Genomic DNA, 23,182 nt, shown 5'->3' with positions numbered 1-23,182 from the left:
TTAAACTTATAGTCAACCCAAATTTCAATGGCCTTTCCTGATGTTCATCCACATATTATAAATTTAATAAATGGACAATTTCTTGATGGTTGTAATTCTGGAGTAAAATATGATTTGCATATATATTTTATGATTTGTTTATGTTTCACTAGGTCTTAGGAATGAAGATTGAACTTGTAACTTTCAGCCATTTTTTTTCTCTATAGTAAAAAATATTCATGGTCTTAGCTTTTTCACAAGTATGAATATGCCAGAGTGCATGATCCTCATTGGTAGTCTAATTGTTTTCTCATCAAAAGTTGGTTTAGAAAGATAAATATGGGATAAGTAACTTGCAGAATTCTCTTCACCTTTGAAAGGTGAAGAATTACCCCAAATAGTTTTGCTCTCTTGGGACCCAATCATTACCATCACAGAAGGATTTATTTAGTAGCTGTATTATCCAGGATTTTATCCAATTAAGAAACTCTATATAAATGTAAAATTAACCTACACTCTCTTGTTTTCCCCTTCCAGTCTTTAAATGAAGAGAATTATCAAAACCTAGAAATTAGGGAATAGATATTTTTAAAGAAAATATTAAACTACCTATCAATTCTCTGTAGCCTCCTTATTATAAATTAGGTGCTGCTTAAAAAAATTCATTTATATATATTATGGAGTATAAGGCAAACTTCACACAAAAAGAACAACCCCACACAATATATTTGACACAGTCTTCAGAGAGAAATGATTAAATAAATTATAAAAACCTCCATAAAGTGGCTGGGTTGATGATTTAACAGGCATTGGAGTCTGTCCTCATTTTCTTTATAGTTCAAATCATGCCTACTGCTCACATCAGAAATAGCTTAATTATCAGGGCTAATCTTGGGCTTGAATTCTTTAAAAACAAGGAGGGCTAAGAATAAGGTTTGGGTCATTTATTGACATCATTTCAATCAGCCACTTTATTGACAACTCCAGGTTCTGAGCCATGCTCAGAATATATATCATTGTGGGTAACACAATTTCTGCCACAAGCCAGGGGATCCACTTTATGCTGCACTGGTTTTTGGATGGTTGAAGCAAACTTTGTATTATAGACAATGTGGTAGCGTAGAGAAGCACTAGATACAATTATTAACTTCCACATTCTGGGGGAAATGCCACCTGTTATGGTCACACAGATGAATGAAATATGCCTTGTCATTGAGGAAAGCTGAGTGTAGAAGGAGAGAGGAATAAACAAATAGCTGAGAGTATAATTTACGGTTTAATATACAGATGCACAAACTGATACAAGCCTATAGGAAGACATTTCAACTCTTCATGGGAAAATTCAAGATTTCGTGAATAGCCAATATTGAAAGAGGAGTGGAAATTTCACTGAGGGAGAAAAACAACAATAGGGCTGGTAAGAAGTCGGTGAAAAAGAAAAAGCCTGGAGGCTTGAATGTTTATAAAGTTTGGGGTTCTCAATTGTAATTCAGTGTGATCATTGAAACCAGGAAGAAAAACAGATGAAGCCAGATGTTAGCTTGGGAATGGATTATGAAGAGCTATGCATATACGTAATGATTAGGAGTATGGTAGCAAGTTATTGAAGGCTTTTGTCTCGAAAGAAATTTTTTTAATTGGTTTCAGAGACATAATATTAGTGTGAAGAGTGGATTATAGAAGGAAAAAAATGAAATGGTAATAAATGAAGGTTGTTTTAGTCATCTAGGCTGGAAAAGATGGTGGCCTGAATCCTAGCAGTGAGAATAGAGGACCAAATTTTTAAGAAAGTATTCAGGAAATTAATCTGCTGGGTTTATAATGATTTATCGTGAGAAAGACGGAGAGATCTGCTTGGGGCTAGGAATAATGGCATAGGGGAAAACAGGAAAAATGGAAGAAAGACAGTTCAGTTGCAGAAGGACTGCATTTGAAATTCTATAGGAATATCTACAGAAAAAAATATATTCTAGGCAGTTAGAAATCTGGATGTGGAACTCCAGAGATGGCTTATTTTAGTGTTATTGATTTTTAGGTACCCAGTGAAGGAATGGGGTTCCCCAGGGACAGCAGAAAGAGAAAGAACATTATCAGTATGACTTTCTGGTAGAGCCCAGGTTTGAAAGCCAGGTTCTGCCATTAATTAGCTCTGTGATCTTGGCCTTATATTTTTCATAGACAGAGTCAACAACAGTCACATTCCCGATAACTCAGTTACTTAAAACATCCAGTGAAAGGTGAATGTGCTTTGGTAACACTTAAAACATTTTCTATACTTTTGATCATAACGTATTTCCAACAGCACCTATAGATTAAGATGTTCACTGCAGCATTTTAAGGAAAAATTGGAAATGGCCTAAATAACTGTAGCTAGTGATCACTTATATTAAAAAAGAAAAAAACCTCATCAATTTACATGCAATTATTATTACGATGCCAGTAATCTGGGTTGCTACAGAGATTGTAAAATCACAGTAATTGTTTACATTGTTCCATCAAGTAAAAAAAGGTACAAAACCGTATATATAACATATTCATTATTATCTAAACGTCTATACAGAGAAGGTAAAAGCTGGAAAGAAGATCTCTAAAGTCTTAGCAATTGTTGTTTTGAAGGGATGATACTATGGTTGATGTCTTTCCTTTTTTTTTTTTTTTTTTTTTTTTTGCGGTACGTGGGCCTCTCACTGTTGTGGCCTCTCCCGTTGCGGAGCACAGGCTCTGGATGTGCAGGCTCAGCGGCCATGGCTCACGGGCCCAGCCGCTCTGCGGCGTGTGGGATCTTCCCAGACCGGGGCACGAACCCGAGTCCCCTGCATCGGCAGGCGGACTCTCAACCACTGTGCCACCAGGGAAGCCCGATGTCTTTCCATTTTACTGCTATAACTATTTTGGGGGGAGAACTTAAATGTTTCTTGAGTAGTTAATTCACTTGTGAAGCAAATAAGCAAGTCTACTTTTGTCATGTAAAATCTTTTTTTTTTTACATTTGGTAGCATGTAGAATCTGAACCCTGAAAAGAAATTTAAAATGATCACACATCAATTACAGATAGATAATTTGAAGCCCCAATAAAGGACATTATACCTTTCACAGATTTCATGGCAGAGCTGAGCTATAACCTCAGGAGTCCTGGACTCTTATTGCAGAACTAAAGCAGGTTAGGTTAAAAACTCCCAAATAAGGCCCCCTGTACTGCAGCCAGTTGTTGAGTAGACAGGACAAAAGCAATTGCAGACTGTGCCACAAGGTATGGATAGGAATTTGATTTCCACATAACAGTTGTGGAGGTGGGCAATAGATCAGAGGGAAGAAAGAAGACACACATATAGAGAGTTTTTTCAAGGTGGTTTCTTCTCTCTGAGTCACCTTGCCAAAAGATACACTGTCGTGTGCAGTTCTGGTTCTGAAGGATCAAATCCAATTAGGAGTTTTCTAGAAAGGACTTGAACAGCTCAAGAAGATAATACTGTGTTGTCAGAAGGCCTAGCTCTTTTACTTAATCTTCTGTGTGGACTTGGACAAATTATTAAAACCATTTATCATTTCATCTTTAAAGTATAGCAATAATACCTACTTTGTTGAGATTTCAAAGATCATTTCTGTAAAGTGCTGAACCAAAGGGATTATTGTGGTTGTGGTGATTATTGTGGTTGTGCTGAAGAAGGGATTATTGTAGTTGGGGTGATTATTGTGGTTGTGCTGAAGGTGATGATGGTGAAAAGGAGGAGGAGGGAGTAATAGTAACAAAAATAGTAAAGATGACGAAGTTGACAACAGTAACAAAGGTGATGGGGAAGATGGAGAGGAGGATAACTGCATGACGATGAGAATGCCTGATGACAATGAGGAAAAGGATAAACAGCCTGTTCTCTTAAATTGGTAAAGAGGTTCTCAGAGATAACTCTGTGTTTTACTTATACGTGTCGACGGCTCTCCTGTCTGCCTGATGGTAAACTTCAAGAGTACAAGGTCTTTTCTTCTTAGATATTCATTCTGTGCTTATTGACAGATGAATGGACTGCAGTAACTCACAACTGCTTGTACGTATTACAGCAGATAAGAAAGCAAGCTGCTTTCTGCAAGAGGCCATTTCACTTTCTCCTGCAGGGGACAGATGGGGAAAACACTGCATTTAATTTAGCTGGCTGTTTCTGATTTCTTTTTCATGGAGTTTTTTTTTTTTTTTTTTTTTTCTTGAGGGAAAAAAATGGTTTTCTTTTATATTTCTTTGATGGATTCATTCTGGTGTTCTCTTTAAGGTTTTTAAACTTGGGTCTCGGTACAGCAGAATTGCCCTCCAGACTTTTTAAGAAGGCTGACTGATAACGTTTGGGAAGAACTATCATTCTGTGTCTTGACAAAAAAAGGAAGGATTTTTAGTAAATGTGATGGGCCGTGGTCAAAGAATTAAGTTAAAAGAATGTATTTGAGGTGCACTTGGCAACATGCATGATGTATGTTACTACAGCCTTGGCGCCAGGAGTGTGCCCGTAGAACTTAAACTAAAGATGTCTGTCCTCATGTTCACAGATCTGTAAGAAAATAAAAGCCATAAAAACTGCATCTAGAAATGGCATGTAATTTATTTTTATGGCTGTAGCTTCAGAGATACTGATATTCAATAAAGGAAAATTTACTGGACGAATTATAATTCTGTTCTTCTGCCTTTATAACATGGATGTGTGAAGAGCTAAAAAGGCACATGTTTTGCAGATTTTCTGCATTAGTACCCAGGAGGGACATGGGTTTCCTGCAGTGTAACAAGTCCATGCCTCGGTACGATGCTTCAGAGCAGTACTTTTACTATAGTAGCTCTTGGTTGATGACTTAAATCACACGCTGAAACAGAAAATTAAATAACAGAACACCAGTTCTCAAATCTTTAAAGATTTATACATGACAACTTTAGAGTAGGTAACCTTCAATATCACGTAGTTATCAAAGAAACAGCATTTTTCTCTAATGTCTTCAATAGAATCAAACAGCAACTTCCATTTTACAGGTGAAAAAGAAAAGCTGAGGTAATCACTGCAGTCTGTTTTCATAATTTATGGGGAATCATAATTAGAAGATCAATTCTCAGTTCCCCTGATCCAGAGTAATTTAAAAATTGGATCCATTATTTTAGAATTCTATGGATTTATTGCCTCTTATTTTAGTCATTCATTCTTTCCAACAAGTAATTATTGAGATCGTGCTATGTGCAAATTACTTAGCCTTCTAGGGAGTTGGATATTTATGTTCTTACCGATGATCTAATTCACAAAGCTTATTATTGTTTAATATTTAAATGTTGTGGTTTATTATTGTTTAATATTTAAATGTTATGGTTAAAATAATGTTTGTTGTAAAAAATTCGAGTGGTACATCATTATAAAATTAAAAATAATAGCCCTTCCCCTATCTCTATTCCCATAAGTAATTTTTATTAAAACTTTATATAACTGAATTTATCCTAATGGTATCATATGATACATACTATTTTGCCTACTGCCTTTCTTCTCTTAATAGTAAGTGATGGATGTAGATAGGATTCTCTTGCTATTTTTAATAGCTGACTAGTGTTTCTTTTTATAATAACTACATGAATTTTACAAGTCCCTTATTGATGGATTTTTTTCTTTTTCACATTTTAATGTCTCTAGATTTAATCTCCTATGTTTAGTTCCTAGTTCAGGCCAGCATTATTTCAAGATCAGATTACCCCAAATGTGTATGGACTACAGTTTTTCCTGCTGATCTACTGCCCTCTGAAATCTTACCACCATCCTGCCTGCACATAGCTAACAAGGTCATCATATAGACCCCCAGGCTAATCAATTTCTCCTCACTCACCACTAAGTGAAGTTCACACCCCTAGTGTAAGATTCAGTGCCTTCTAAACTCACACAACTAAATAGAAAAGCAAACAAGCAAACAAATAATCCAATGAAAAAACTGGAAGAGGATCTGAATAGGTATTTTTTCAAAGAAGACATACAAATGACTAACAGGTGCAATTAATCTATGACAAAGGAGGCAAGACTAGAAAATGGAGGAAAGACAGTCTCTTCAATAAATTGTGCTGGGAAAACTGTACAGATACCTGTAAAAAAATGAAATTAGAACATTCTTTAACACCATACACAAAAATAAACTCAAAATGGATTAAAGACCTAAAAGACCAGATACTATAAAACTCTTAGAGGAAAACATAGAACACTCTTTGACATAAATCGCAACAAGATCTTTTTCGATCCGTCTCCCAGAGTAATGGAAATAAAAACAGAAATTAAAAAATGGGACCTAATTAAACGGAAAAGTTTTTGCACAGCAAAGGAAACCAGAAACAAAATGAAAAGACAACCCACAGAATGGGAGAAAATATTTGCAAACAAGGCAAGGGATTAGTCTCCAAAATTTACAAACAGCTCATGCAGTTCAATATCAAAAAAAAAAAAAAACACAATCAAAAAATGGACAGAAGACCTAAAGAGACATTTCTCCAAAGAAGACATACAAATGGCCAAGAGGCACATGAAAAGATGCTCAACATTGCTAATTATTAGAGAAATTCAAATCAAAACTACAGTGAGGTATCACCTCACACCAGTCAGAATGGCCATCATCAAAAAAATCTACAAACAATAAATGCTGGAGAGGGTGTGGAGAAAAGGGAACCCTCTTGCATTGTTGGTGGGAATGTAAATTGATACAGCCACTATGGAGAACAGTATGCAGGTTCCTTAAAAAACTAAAAATAGAGCTACTGTATGATTGAGCAATACCACTCTTGGGCATATATCCTGAGAAAAACATGGTCCGAAAGGATACATGCACCCTAATGTTCAGTGCAGCACTGTTTACAATAGTCAAGACATGGAAGCAACCTAAATGTTCATTGACAGATGAATGGATAAAGAAGATGTAGTACATATATACAATAGAATATTACTCAGCCATTAAAAAGAATGAAATAATGGCATTTGCAGCAATATGGATGGACCTGGAGATTATCATACTAAGTGAAGTAAGTCAGACAAAGACAAATACCATATGATATCGCTTATATGTAGAATCTAAAAAAAATGGATACAAATGAACTTATTTACAAAACAGAAACAGACTCCCAGACTTAAGAGAATGAACTTACGGTTAATAGTGGGGAAGGGTGGGGAGAGGGATAGACTGGGAGTTTGGGATTGACATGTATACACTGCTATATTTAAAACAAAATGCCTTTCCATGAAGAAAAAAAATGGTGCTCAACATCACTAGTTATTAGGGAAATGCAAATAAAAACACAATGAGATATTACCACATACCTGTTAGAATGGCTGTTTTCAAAATGACAAAAAATAATAAGTGTTGCCAAGGATGTGGAGAAAAGGGAATATTGCTGCACTGTTGGTGGGAATATAAAATGGTACAGCCAGTATGGAAAACAGTATGGAGGTTCCCCAAAAAATTAAATAATAGAGGTACCATATGGTCCAGTAGTTCCACTTGTGGGTATTTATGTAAAAGAAATAAAATCACTATCTCAAGAAGATATCTGCACCCCCATGTTTATGGCAGCATCATTTACTATAGCCAAGACAGAAACAAACTAAGTGTCCATCAACAGATGAATGGATAAAGACAATGTGAATATACATAAATATCACTCAGCCAGAAAAAAGAAGGAAATACCGCTATTTGCAACAACATGGATAGGCCTTGAGGACATTATGCTAAGTGAAATAAGTCAGAGAGAGAAAGACAGATACCATAGGATCTCATATGTAGAATCTAAACAAATAAAAACTGGTAGGTACAGAGAACAGACTGGCAGTTGCCAGAAACAGGGGACAGGGAATGGGCAAAATGTGAAAAAGTACTCAAAAGGTACAAACTTCTAGTTACAAGATAAATAAGTCCTTAAAAAAAAAGATTTTTGTCTTCTGAAAACTATCAATTTGATGTCTCATCACTCACCCTCATAAGAACATTCTACATTTTATTCAAACTAAATTCTATCCCCACCTTTAAAAACATTTTAATTTTTCTCCCAAAATTCTTCTCTTGAACACTCTCTTCTGTCTCTGAAATCTTTACTGTCTGTCAAACTACAGTTCAAATTATAGACCCTTCGGAATTCTTTCTTCCTCTACCTCACATTTGTACCAATATAGCAAGGACTCAGTCTTTATCTTTCCGGCCTATCTGGAAAACTGTTTGGTACCACATAGTCTCTGTCTACTGCCTAGGAACATGAAATTTAGCAGAGGAGGACAGCAATACTGCACATAACTGTAATTCAACACTCAGAATGTCATGTGTTTCACGGATCTCCCATCAACTTTTTAGTGCCACCCCCTGCCATATGCTTGTGCATGTATTAAACATTATAGTGATAATAACTAAAATTTACTGAATGCTTATTACATGTACTAGACATCACATCCAATATGTAAAGTAACCATCTTATTTAATCCTCCCAACAAGCACACAGGATAGGTACTATCAGTATTCTTAACTTACAAATGAGAAAACAGCCTGAGAAGGTTCAGCTACAAAGTCATTGAGCTACTACTTAGTAAAACCAGAATTTGAAGCCAGGTTGTCAGAATTTCTAAGCTTTATTATATTTCTTTCCTTAAAATCTGTAAATTGAATCAATAAAATAGTCTTTGGCAGAATTAAATTGGTAGTTTATGACCTTAGGTTCACGACACAAAATGTATGGAAACTCCTTTAAAGGCAAGCAATTGGAAAATATTATCCTTTACAGACTGATGATTAACCAATAATGACATGCCTTTGCTTAATAGCTAATTAGAAGAATTATATCTTTAAAAGATCAGGTAAATTGCCAACTAATTCGATTAAAAAGCATTTTCTTCTAGGCCTCAAAGATCTAGATAGCTTGTCATTTTTTTCCTGCTGCCCCATTCATTCCAGATCTAAAAGAGCATTCTTCTTCATTGAAGGATATTGACAAATGGGTAATTCATCTTTGCTCGAAGCAAATTATGTTTCATGTCCTTCTGGAAAATGAAATCATTAGGGCAAATTCTGCCTGGATTTACTCTTTCTAAGGAAACCTTACATTTGTCAAAATGAATGGCCATTTTCAATGAAATATTTACTGTGATATGGATTATAGTAACTTCCTCATTTGTCTCTCTGCCAGCAGTTTCATCATCTGTATTAGTTGTCTGTGGCTGCTGTAACAAATTACCACAAACTAAGGCTTAAAAACCCCCAAATTTATTTCCTTACAGTTCTTTAGGTTAAAGTCCAACATCCGTCTCACTGGGCTAAATTCAAGGTTTCAGGAGGGCTGCTTCCTTTCTGGAGGCTCTAGCAAAGAATCTCTTTCCTTGCCTTTTCAACTATCTAGAGGGCATGTGCATTCCTTGTCTCATTGTTCTCTGGCTCCTTCTTAAACTCCAGCAACAATAAGTTGAATTCTTTTCACATCACATTACTCTTATATCCTCTTTTTCCCACCTGGGTAGTCCAGAATAATTTCCCCATTTCCAGGTCCTTAACGTTACAACATCTGCAAAGTTGCTTTTGCCATGTAAGGTAACATAGTCACAGGTTCAGGGGACTAGGATGTGGATATCTTTGGCCATTATTCTGCCTACCATACTATCCCTTATTCCCATTCATTCTCCAAACCATTATCAGAGTAAACTTTCTCAAATGCGTATACGAATATTCATGTCCCTGTGAAAAATTCTTTAATAGCTCACCTTTGTACACATGACAAACAAGGTACTTCAAAATTTGGCTTTTGTTTACGAGGTCATTCTCACACTTACCTATTTTGCTTCCACTTTTATTCTATTCTACTACTGAACTTCTTATAAGCTGCTTCCTTTACCAAGCATTCCCTCCTCTTGTGACCACCTCAAAAGTCCGTATTCCTTCTTCAATTCTTAGTCCAAGGCTTACCTTTTCCATAAATCTTTCTCCGACTCTTCCCAGGGAGTTTTTAGGAGCACCAATAAAAGGTTTCTCCTGCTGTTCAGGTGTTAGGGAATGCTGATGGCTGAGTCACAGCTGGTTTGGGGAGGACATATTCAAAGACCTACCCGGAAGACATCATTTCATTCAGTGCCTGATGATCAGCTGTTAATAGAAGAGGGATCTTTACAGACAAATACAGCCACTGATCAGAGGTAGGAAGGTCATGTGGAGTTATCTACTCCTGTTCCTGTCTTGACACTACTGGTTCAGGACCTATTCAAAGAAGTCCATCTTTCATTCACAAGACAACTTACGGCAGCACTGGGGATAGAATTCAGAATTGAGGACTGGGTATGTGTATGCGGTAACAGAACTCTAACCTCCTGTCCTTTGTTCCACTTTTCCTATGGGCCTGGGATCTCTTCTCTTTGGACCCTTGAATACTAAGGGCAGTTGCCTTATTGTCTTCAGTCTGGATGTTTCCCTCTCTTAAACTTCAAAGTGAAGGGGATGGTGAGACTCCATTTTCTGGAAGGTAGAGTCATTTGCCTACATTCCTATGGTCAGTTATTCTCACTGCTTTCCAACAGGCTCACGACATCAAGATTACTACCCATGGCTAGGGCTGGAGGTTATTTTGTGTTTTTCAAATAATCAAGGCACATTTTTGGAAACAATCTGGCTATAGCAAAAAAACAAAGCAACAACAAAACAGCACAAATTGCAATCTTTTTAGGGCCTCTCAGTATGATACCATAAATTGGTTCATCAACAACTAGCAGATTGTGAGTTCCTTTAGGTAATATAACTTGTTTTCTTTGTTAGAAATCTTTAGACTCTAGCAACATATCTAAAACAAAGAATGAGACCAGGAAAAAAAAAGAGGCACAAATATAAATGAATTATTTTGAAACAAGTAATTAAGTAATGGACAGAGACCACAATTCTCTCCCTAGATGATCTTTAACATTTCTATTTTTAAGGGTCTATCCTATGACAGCCTTTAACTTGTAATACATAGCCACCTTGAATGAGAACTATCCTGATTTGTTTAATTCCACTACTTGCAGCAGATTTGTATTATAGCTGACTAAAAATTAAAGTAGTATCTCAGTCCAAGTAGACTGGTAGGGTAATATGGATGTATTATATATAAAGGTTTACTTAGAAAGAAAAAGGCAAAAAAGAGCCAACATAATCCTAATGAAGAAAAATAAGGTAAAATGATTTGTTCTATTGGTTAACAAGACTATTATAAATTTATCAGTATCAAGATAGCCTGTTACCACAGGTATAGCCAGATAGAGCACACGTACATAGAAACTTTACATATTTTAGAATACCACTAAGGATAAGTGAGAAAGGGATTATCTATTCACAAATGATTTTGCAACACTTGGCTATCCTAATGAGAAAAAACACTGGGCCCCTACCTCACGGCATACATAAAATTTATTACCACGTGAGTCAAATGTTTAAAGATAAAAGGTAAACAATAAAACTTGTAATGTAAAAGATGAGATGAACCTGGAGTATGGAAGGAATTCTTATCCAAGGCATATACACACACACAATGACTAACCAAAAAAAGATCAATGCATTATAATATATTAAGAATTTGAGAGAACACAGGCAACCACAGAGCCCATCCTACAGCCTCACTTAGGGAGAGAACAAAGCCAGCATTCTTCTTAGGGCAACATGGAATATTTCCTATGATAGACCATATATTAGGTCACAAAACATTTCTTAGCAAATTCAAGATGATTGAAATTATACAAAGTGTCTTCACTGACTACAGTGATATGAAGCTAGAAATCAATATCAGGATGAACACTGGAAAACTTATGAATACGTGGAAATTGAACTCTCCTCATCAACCAATTGGATCAGAGAAGAAATTAAAAGGGAAATGAAGTATCTTGAGACAAACAAAAAAGGAAAAGCAGCATAGCAAAACTGATGGGATGTAGCAAAAGTGTAACTAAGAGAGAAGTTCATAGCAATAAACACCTACATCAAGAAACAAGACAGATTTCAAACAACCTAACTCTGACCTAAGGAGGTAAAACAAAAACAAAAACTGAGCCCAAAGTAAGGAGAAGGAAGAAAATAATAAAGATTAGAGCACAAAAAAGTGAAATAGAGAACAGGAAAACAATAAAAAAAGATGAACAAAACTAACAGTATGGTCTTCAAAAAGATACATAGTTGACAAATGTTTAGCTAGACTAAACAAGGAAAAAAGAGAGAGGACCCAAATCAACAACATTATAATAAAAAAGGAGACATTTCAACTGATACCATAGACATACAAAGGCTAATAAGAAGCTACTATAAACAATACACCAACAAACTGGACAACCTAGAAGAAATGTAAAAATTCTCAGAAATATTCAACATTTCAAAACTGAATCAGGAAGAGATACAAAATCTGAACAGGCCAATTACTAACAAGGAGACTGAATCAGTAATCAAAAATCTCCCACCAAAGAAAGCCCAGGACCACGTGGCTTCACTTTTTATTTTACAAAATATTAATTAATTAATGTCAATCCTTCTCAAACTCTTCCAAAACATCCAAAGAGAATACTCCCAAACTCATTTTACAAGGTCAGCATTACCCTGATACCAAAGCCAGAAAAGGACACTACCAGAAAAGAAAACTACAGGCCAGTATCCCTGATGAAGATAGATGTAAAAATTATCAATAAAATACTATCAAACCAAATTCAGCAGCACATTAAAAAAAATAAACAAGTGGAACTACATCAAACTGAAAAGGTTCTGTACAGCAAAAGAAATAATCAACAAAATGAAAAGACAAGCTACAGAATGGGAAAAAATATTTACAAATCATATCTCATAAGAAGTTAATATCTAAAATACATAAAGAACTCACACAAATCAATAGCAAAAAACACAAATATTCCAACTGAAAAATGGGCAAAGGATCTGAATAGACATTTTTGCAGAGAAGATATATGAATAGTCAATAGGTATATGGAAAGTTGCTCAACATTACTAGTCATAGGGGAAATGCAAATCAAAATCACAGTGCGATATCACCTCATACATGTTGAAATGGCTAGCATCAAAAAGACAATGGGTGGCAGACAAGTGTTGGCAAAGATGTGGAGAAAAAGGAACCCTGTGCACTGTTGGTGGGATTGTCTGCCAGCACAGCCACTATGGACAACAGTATAGAGGTTTCTCAAAAAATTAAAAATAGAGCAATCATAGGATCCAGCAATTCCACCTCTGGGAATATAACCAAACTAAATGAAAACACTATGTCAAAGGGATATCTGCACCCTCATGTTCATAGTAATATTATTTACAACAGCCAAGACATGGATACAACCTAAGTGTTCATCAACAGATGAACAGATAAAGAAGTTACATACATACATACACACACACACACACACACACACACACCCCACATACACATACGCACAGTGGAACATTAATCAGCCATTGAGAAGGAGAAAATCCTGCCATCTGTGACAGCACGGATGGACTTTGAGGGCACTATGCTAAGTGAAATAAGTCAGACAGAAAATGACAAATACCGCATCATCTTACTTATATGTGGAACCTAAAACAAATGAATTAACTCATGAAAAAGAGATCATACCTGTGGTTACCAGAGGCCAGGGGTGGGGGAAGGGGAAATTGAATGAACTTGGTCAAAAGTAAAAACTTTCAATTATAAGATAAATAAGGACTAGGGACATAATGTACAATATGATGACTATAGTTAACATTGCTATGTGGTATGTATGAAAGTTATTAAGATCATAAATCCTAAGAGTTCTCATTAAAAAGAAAATTTATTTTTTCTCTTTTTGTATTTATATGAGATAAAGGATATTAACTAAACTTACTGTGTTACCATTTCACGGTATATGTAAGTCAAATCATTATGCTGTACACCTTAAACTCATACAGTGAGACTTGTCAATTATATCTCAATAAAACTGGACAAAACATTTCTGTACATCAAAAAAAAAGTGAAAAGAAGCAACAAACTAGGAGTGCAAAGATCTGGAACTCAGAATAAATAAAGAACTCCCATAAATTCATAAGAAAAGGACATCCTATCCAATAGAAAAAGATGGCAAATATCTATCAGTCACGGCTTCAATAATACTGCATAACAAACAGGTGTCAGATCACAATGGCATACAAGAATAACTATTTCTCACTCACATCTCTGGGTTAGCTGGGCCAACTCTGCACTATGTGTTTCATTCTAGGGCTCAAGCCGGTAAACGATAAACAATGGCTACTTGCAGTTTTTATCTCATGGCATGGCTGAATACTCAAGTGGGTCAGCTCAAACACAAAAGCATAGTTCAAGTTGTTAGTCACATTACTTTCATTCATATCCTATTGGTCAAAACAAAACACTGACCAAGCCCACAGTCAAGAGAGAGAATAAAACACAGCCCATCCACCAAGAGGCTATATACATCTAACAAGGACATCTATAACGTTATTACAGGGGAGTGAAAAACTGAAGCAAACACCAATCAGCTACACGCAAGAACCGGAATTTCACAAAATAACAAATCAAATGAGGAAATACATGAAAAGTTGCTCAAAACAATTAGCAACATGAAAGAGTGAATTCAAAATCAAAATAAGATAGAAACTAACATCTATCAACTTGGTAAAAAATGAAAAGTTAAACAGCAAGTGCTGGCAAGGATGAGGAACAATGGAAGTTTTTGTACCTTTGCTGCTCAGGGTGTAAAGTTTCTCAATCTTGGGAAAATAATTTGGCATCATCTACCAAAAGGTGAGGCTGCACATATTCTACATTCCCACAGTAATACTTCTGGGTGTATATGCTGGAGAAAATGTATCTCTGGAAACATATACTATAAGAAATGTTACCGTACTTGTGTTTATATTATACATACACACAAGCAGAGCAAAACAAAAATACTGGGAACACACTAGGTGTTCATCATGGAAAACTAGATGAACAGATAAACATACTATGGTAAATTAATATAAAATTCTATTCAGGAAGTGAAAATGGAGAACTGCTTCTTCACATATCAGCATGGGTGTAACTCAATATAATGCTGAGTGATAAAGTGATAAAATAACATCTAAAGTTAAAAACATAGAAAAGTAAAGAATCTATCATTCAGGAATATATAAAGTGAAATATTACACTTATACGTATTTTATAGAGAGTAAAATGTAATAAGATGTTTATATCATACTGAACACACATAACGACTCTTAGACTGCCGAATAAGAAACACAAAAATCAAGTGGGAGCTGAAACAAAATCAGGGAGAAGCACATGGTGGATGTGTTGCTGATGTTTATTCTCATTAAGTGAGGGGATATATGCTTATCATTATTACTATTAATACAATTGTGTCTTACATATGTTATAGATCTTCATTTGTATAATTTAAAATATGTAAATATATGAGATGTTGGACATGTAATTCATTTATCCCTTTAAAGGATATCTAAAAGTTATTTTCTAAAGAGTTCTTTTGAATTTATTTATATTTGTACAAATTATTCCATGTAATATCAAATAAAAGCTGATTGAAATATAAATTTACATCTAGTAAATTAATAATCAGGGAGTTAAAAATCCCACTCTTATTAAAAATAATCAAATGCAAATATCAACTCAGTTCATTATGTGTTTCCACTTGAAATGTACAGCACTTCTTATTTGAGGACTCCTGGTTATTCCTCTGTGCCTTATTGTCATGGTCCCCAGTTACAGCTACCTCTTCCCTTTCTTTTATGGTCTTTGAAATTTTATGTCAAATGTGTCCTTCTACCCTTTCCCAGTGGATCTTTCAGTCCCACAGGTAAGTTGTTCCCGCTCTATGAACTATATTTTCAGAGGCCTCAATGCTCCTTAATGGGCTTGCAGGACCAGCCATTTCCTAAGAGGGCACCAAACTCATTAGGGAAGGGGAATTGTTCCTACTGTGGTTCTGATGGTCAAAATTTATAGAGTCTACTTTGCAGGTCACAGATCCATCACCTCATGTACGCACTATCCTCTCTCCCAGAGTTTTATTATCCCCCAGGGCATTTTGCTGATGGCTTCAGTCTTCCAAAGAGTACTTGTCACATCAAGCCTGGATGCTAGAGTGCAAGTTCCAAACCATATATAATGTGAGATTTATCTGGAGTCCCCTTTTTATTCTTATTGTATAACCATCATAAATAAACTTTCATGTGGAAAAGAAAACAATTAATGGTATAGTTTTCAATGCTAAGAAAGAAAAAAAATCAAACAACATACACAGACATGCTTATAGATAAATACCAGACAAACCAGAGACCAAAAGGAACATCCTTTCAGAACATTTCTTCCAGCACAGCTTTACTTATATTGAAGTGTTAGCAACACAAAAATGCATTCGCTTTGCTATGCTCAAACTTACTTTGAAGATATACCATTACGCAAATGAGCTAGAAGTTCTTGAATATGTAAGAGTTCATGAAAACACATTAATGAACATACATGCAAATTTTTAAAATGAGATTCACATTATGAATTTCTACGTTGATGCTCTAGGTCGACATTATCATTGAACTAGCAACAGGATCATAAAAATCTGTCTGAAAGACCAGCAGAGGAATGAGGCTAATTATTTACCCTAAATTTTTAAAAAAGGTGCTTACCTATTAAAAATGTCCTTTCTGAGGGATCCATAAGCACATAAGCCTGTTTAATCATGTTTATATTGTTAGCGGTGGACAGACCAATTAGAGCCAAAGCACCTATGCCTTTTCTTCTAATCAGTGAAAGTGACTATGTTTTCCTAAGCACGGTCTAGGAAACTCAGAGTTTTTCTCTCTGTATTCAATCAAGCAGTAAAAAGCTCCATGCCCTTCCAGTACAGTCCTATGTGTGTTGGTTGGCTACACGGTGTTTTCTGGTTCTATAAACCAGAGTGAAATCAAAGTGCAGCAGAAACACGGAACTCTAGAAAGCACAACATTTGTCAGGGCTCTGGGTTCAAACCCTGTCTCACATTTCAGCCATGAGACCGCAGGCAATCTACCAAACCTATACAGGCTTCTGTCTTCTCATCTTTAAAAGAAGCTGTGTGGATTAAACGATATCTACGTTCCCTCCAGAACTAAATGCTTAAGATCATCATCTCTGTGTTTCCAAGTAGAGTCCTGGTTCTAACCAATGGAAACCTTTCTGATGTTTACATATCCCATCATACCTATCCATTATATAATTATTTAAAAATTCATTATCTGTGAAATGTGACTTTATTTTTAGAAGGGGCTGAAGCCCCTGCCCTGAACGAACACGGTCATCACACATCTACCTTTAAAACAAGTGTGTGATATAACTTTGGAGATTTCTCTACCATCCTTCTGTCTTTTCCTTCCTGGGTATCTGGTAGTTCTATGAATACTGTTCTATTTGCATAGAATACATGCATGAGCAGGTAGCCAGGTTATCCACAAGATACAGAGTGATACACTCACAAGAGCAAACAAGACACAAGAAGACCTTTGTAACTGCTTGTTCTTTTGAGAAAAACTATTGCATTTGATCATCTCCAAAAGGCCCCTTGCATAATAGAAAACTATCCCTACCTAAATAAAATTGGGAAGGAATTCCTACTATGTGGGAAGGAATTCCTACTATTTGACTTATCACTCTTCAACAGCTTTGGTTATAACTTTTGAATTTATAGATGTTTTCCATTAGTTAATATTCTCCTTTTCCTATTGTAAAATATGTCCTTTTGATTTTAAGCTGCTCTTATGTAATCTTAGAGAAGGCAATGCTTTTGTGGAATTCAGTGTATTTGTACTGCAAGGATATCCTTTAAATCCCTCTTATCAAGGAATGTTGGATTTTCCTTCCCAGTCTAAAAATGTAAATGAATGCCTGTTCAAGGCCAGGAAGGGTAGTGGAAGCCTGTTTCTGTTTCTGGCTCTGAGTGTGAGCAAGTCTGGAAACACTTTAATCACATAGTAATACAGCATGTTTGGGGGAGGCTTAACTCCCCAGGCTCTTGTAAGTTACTGTTCCAACTCAGCCTCTGGTGTGTAGAGAAAATGCCTCTGGAAAACAAGAATATTGCTTTTAATTAGACCTTACAAATTGGAAAAGCCAGAAAATCTGTACTAGCAGGCAGGTTTACTATGGGTGATTGTGGACTACATCTGTGCTATGCACTAAATAGTAACTTCCAAAATAAAAAAAAAAGAAAAGAAAATCTCACACATTTAAAGACATCTGAGAATCCTGACCTGACTGGCCCACTGTAGGAACAGATTTTTTTGAGCCACCCATGACTGTATGACCAGCAGGATCTTTCCTTGGAATAGAACATTTTCTTGTTATAGGTATGAAGAAGGAGACTCCCCTCCCCTTGTTTTTGTCTCTATAAAGGACTTTCAGGAGTCCTCTGAGACCAAGAAGATGGCTGAAGGCCAGGAATAGAATCCCTAGTTGCTCACCCAGGACAGGAGCCTTTATTATCCCCAAGATTACAAACGTGTATTCAAACAGCCACTTGCTACTTCTGAGTTTTCCACTCTACAACTGTCCTTCTGACTCTCACTGGGGTGGGAGAGAAGGAAGGGTCCTGAAGAAGGGACTTCCTATGGTCATCGCATGACACATGAAACAGTGTTCACTTCTTGATCTACCGGCTGTAACACACTGATGGGGCACACTGGGTCTCTGGATTGATCTCCTGCAGGAGTCAGACTGAGGCCAAAATGAACTCCATGAAGAAGAGGGAAAACAACTGTCAGTATCAGGGGAGGTTCACTCCAGAGTGTTGGACTGAATTCACAAGGGTTTGCTCTGTCCCACTTCAGAGCTTTTGAACCATGCAGTTGTCTAAAACTTATTGCTGACAAATAAACTTTTTTCAAGTACTTACTTTGGCCAACTGTTGCCTTTTTTCCCATGTGGTTTAACTGAGAATGGCATGAGGATCTTAATCATTTCTTTAGATAAGATTTTTGAGCGATTACTAGATGAAAATGTGGAGAGTAAGTGAAACTCTCTAGGAAGCACATTAAAGCTGATATATGAGCAGGAGGTGAACATCCCACATGGTTTGAGCCACCTCTTCTTTCTTTTTCTTGTTCCCACTTTCATCTCAAAGAGACATTTTTGGTCTCTGTGTGTTCCTGTGTTTCAATGTGTTGCTATATAAAGTTCCAAGGCTGATCAGTGCGCCTCATGTGTCAGAGAGTACAATGCAGATGGGAAGCTGTTACTCTGTCCAGACTGGTTTGGCTCATCTCTAAACGCCATGAAATTGAACCTCAGTTCCTAAAACAGAGGGAGAACTGACATCCCCACTCCTGAAAGGTAAGAATTTTTAGCAAAACGATACTCTCCGTAGGCTTCTTGGCAACACAGTGGCCTTCCCAGTTAAGACAGATGAGTGATTCGCATAAGTAAATCTGTAGACACCCAGGCAATCACCCTGTCAGGCAACTGCTATTTCCCTGTGCCTACCTGCAACTCTCTCTCAGCCATCTACCTTATGTCAAATTGTCTAATTTAATTGCCCAGGTAGGTTTGTTTGTGAGCTGCGTTCACTGTGACGGAGGCTGAATGCTGTGGGGAGTCATAGAAAACAACACGGAGAAAGAACGTAGCAGGTCCAGCTTGAGCCACAGCCAGATTCTACTTCTGATGGGCTTGGTAGTGAGTCTAAGGTGGTACCTACCCTCCTTCATCATTTAATCCTTATAAATTATGTATTACATTATCAGTTTATTTCTTCCTAACACAAATTTATGTAAAATACTACTCTTTATAAAATACTGCATTAGGCCCTTCTGGGAATTTAAGGATTTATTTGTTAAAGGAAAGGTACATAGATAACTCTTAATATAAAACAGAACTAATGCTGGCTAGAACAGCATAATAGGCTTAATGGCTAGAGAAAGCCTCCTGGAAAAGATAACGTTGACCAGGGTCTTAAGAGATGAGTAAACATTTTGAATATAGAGGGGTGTAAGGCATGACACTTCAGGCAGTGCTAGTATGAACACAGACCTAAAGATAGAAAAGCACATGCTTTGTTGCTACTATAACAGAGAAAAACAAAACTACTCGCTTTAAAAGACCTCCAAGAAAACAAAGTTCAAGATCCCCACTGTGCTAGATATAGAAGTTTCCCAAAATCAGAATTCCAGTCTGCAGAAGGCCCCAGTGAATGAATTCACACTGATGAAACTGAATATTATTCTGACATGCTCCTTGTTTTTGTTTTTCTTTTAACCCCAAATTGAAGTGCTCTTCTTGACTAGCCAATCAATAATGATCCCTTCTGGTGTGACTTGATTTGGGAAGCATGTTAAGAGAAGGCTTGTCCTGTTCCATAAAGGAGTCAGAGATTGACTACGGATTAGGAGTCAGCAAAACTATTGTTCTAGTCTTCATACTCGCCATTGTATGAAAACTCCACTGTACTTTAGGATGACAATCACAGAATGTAAGAACAGGAAGAAGCTCTTGTTTCTTAAACTTTCATATATGCAGTTATCATTATATAACCTTTGGATTTAGATTGACCAGAATTCAGATTCGCCATTTATCTCACACAACCTTGGGAATATGACATAGCTTTCTGAACCCCAATCTTGTTATCTGTAAAATGGACATAATAATATGTCACTGAAAAGCTTAGTAGCAGAAAAGTTTGGCAAAGTGTTTTGTATAAAGTAGGCATGTAATTCATAATAGGCTTGTCCCTTTTCTCTCCATCATTGCATATATAAAGGGTCAGAGACATGATGAGCGAGGTTGAGAAACTCACACCAGCTAATGAAACTAATTAGCAGCAAACATAGAATGAGAATCAGGTAGTCTTGTCCTGATATGGCATTCTCTCCTTTCCAACATGATGCTTCTTGGACCATATTTTCAGCAAAATTTTCATTTTCAGCATGTCAGAGCCCAAGTGGAGTTCATTAAACATGTGTCTATAGAACATTAGGAAAAAGGCACCCTTACCTATGACATTCAAGTGAAGGACACATTCTTTTGAAGTTTTTAATATTTAAAATAAGAGTAAAACCAGGGTGGCCTAATTTTCCTTATCCTACACCTTAACTTTTTTCAGTGCTGCTCAGTTAATAATATGGATACGATAAGAACACATCTGTATGTGTGAACTTAGTTTGTCCTGAATCAGATACCTTCCCCCTCATTTGCAAATTCAGACTAGGAAAGCACAGTGGGTGTCTGATATCTGATTTTTTTCACAGATACTGCTTCTGCCGTCCTAATCTCAGGCAGAAAGGAAGGCAACGCAGATCCACGTGGAACAAGGATAACCAGGGTTAACTGCAACTCAGACCATCAATCACTTTTATTGCCCCCAAGGCAGTGTTTTCATTATTTATGCTGCTGGGTGATCTGCTATATTTATGATACAGCAAGTTGTCATGCCTTTAAAAATATGATGGATTCCTAAATTAATCCCGTATTCCTTGTCTTGAACTTGAAGCATGGGCAGTCATAAAGAGCACAGAGGTTTCTGTAATCACAAAGTTGAAAGCCCATGGGTCACGATGGAGGACTGACCATTATGTCCAGAATGGGTTTGTGTCAATAATGCTAAAAACTCCCTATGTATGCTTACAGACTGAGTGCTGAAATTCATTCTATCAATATTTATCAATGCACTGATATTTCCATGGATTTAACTCCCAGTGGGTTTTGAGTCCACTTACAATTAATATTTGAGAACACAGTTTCTGTCTTAGGAGAAGTAAAAGTAAAGTGCTGGAGATTTTGAAAAGTGAGATGCCACTTGTTGCTGAGACTAGGGGTGATGATAAAGATGGCTGTGGCATTTGGGGAGATATGAAGAATGGAAAGGTGTTGAGAAGACGTTTACAAAGTGCCATGAGCAAAGAGAGAGAAATTGGAGAGAACAATTGAATAGTGCACAGGAAACGTTGTTTTTGAAGAGAAGGTAGGAGCCAGATCCTGTGAGGTCAAGAGAGAAGTTTTGACTTAATTCTAGAAGCAATGACAAGCGTATATGATATTTTTATAAGGAAAAACTCCCTGTACTGTAGGAAAACAAATTTGCCCATAGAGTTTAGTGTGAATTGGAATGAGCAAAGACATAAATCAGGTTTATTCTTATTGCAAGAGTACAGATAGTAAGAAAAGACACAGTAGAAGCAGGACTGGAAGATATTGTCATGTTAAAAGGAATGATAAAAGGAAGTACAGAGAGAATGAAAACTAAGATTGATGTTGAAATTTGACCCTGTGTCAAGTAGCCAAAGCCTTTACTTTGGCCTACAATGACCTACATGACATGAGCCTCTTTTGCATTGATAAACCCATGTCCTATGATTTTTCCCGCATGCCAACTCCGCACTAGACCCACAGGCTTCCTTGAAGACCCTGGAATGAGGCAAGCATACTCTAGCATTAGGGATTTGCACCGGAGAAGAGAAAGCTCTTCCCCCTAATAGCTGCGTGGCTCATTCCCTCGCTTTTTGTGAGTCTTTTTTCAAATACCCTTTTCTCGATGAGGATTACTCTGACACCTTTACTTAAAATTGCAACCCACCTCACTCCCATCCCATAACTAGTGCTTGCCATCTTCCTACTCTCCTTTTATCTATATCACGTATTTCCTCACATACAAAAATATAATTTACCTACTTATCTGGTATACCATTTCCTATCTTCCTGTATCTGCTTGCATATAAACTCCACAAAGGTAGGAATATGTCCATTTTATTTACTGATGTATGCCAGGTACCTAGAAGAGTACCTGACATGTAATATGCGGCTAGTAAATATTTGTTGAATGAATCACCAGTGCAACTTGTTGACTGCTTATCCCTGTTGGTGATTCTTGGATCCCATCATGTTCTGCCAGCCTATGTGTGTATTATGCACAACACACGGGTCTCCACCAGGTTTTTGGATCACTCACAGCAGTTCCACGTTTGATTTTGTTGTATTTACCACGAGGATAAGAATGGCTTGTTCCAATGGATGGAGACTCTGAGAACAGTTTAAACAAGAACTACTTTTCTGTATATTTGGGAATATCCCTTCTTCCTTGATGCTTTGTAGGCTGTTCTAAAGAAATCCTCTGTGTTGCCTCATCATTCTAGTCTTACATTATATCTAGGATACTTTGAAATTTTAATTAGGAAATCACTTTAAATTTAGTCATTGGTAATTAATCGCTGTGATTAGAAACTGTTTTCCATTTTCATCATA

The 23,182-nt window shown here is 36.6% G+C and overlaps 1 long non-coding RNA gene across 1 annotated transcript in view; it reads right to left on the bottom strand.

The window, feature by feature from the left end:
- Positions 1–9,939: 9,939 nt before the first annotated feature.
- LOC125960977 (uncharacterized) overlaps positions 9,940–23,182 on the bottom strand; it is a 53,276-nt gene continuing 40,033 nt past the window's right edge. The window contains exon 3 of the long non-coding RNA XR_007471235.1: positions 9,940–10,042. This is a non-coding gene — a long non-coding RNA (uncharacterized LOC125960977). The remainder of the gene's footprint in view (positions 10,043–23,182) is intronic.

This window comes from Orcinus orca, chromosome 14, assembly GCF_937001465.1.
Source record: "Orcinus orca chromosome 14, mOrcOrc1.1, whole genome shotgun sequence".
Taxonomy (NCBI): domain Eukaryota; kingdom Metazoa; phylum Chordata; class Mammalia; order Artiodactyla; family Delphinidae; genus Orcinus; species Orcinus orca.
The sequence above is the reverse complement of the archived record's forward strand: the minus strand, read 5'-3'. Positions and strand labels throughout refer to the sequence as shown.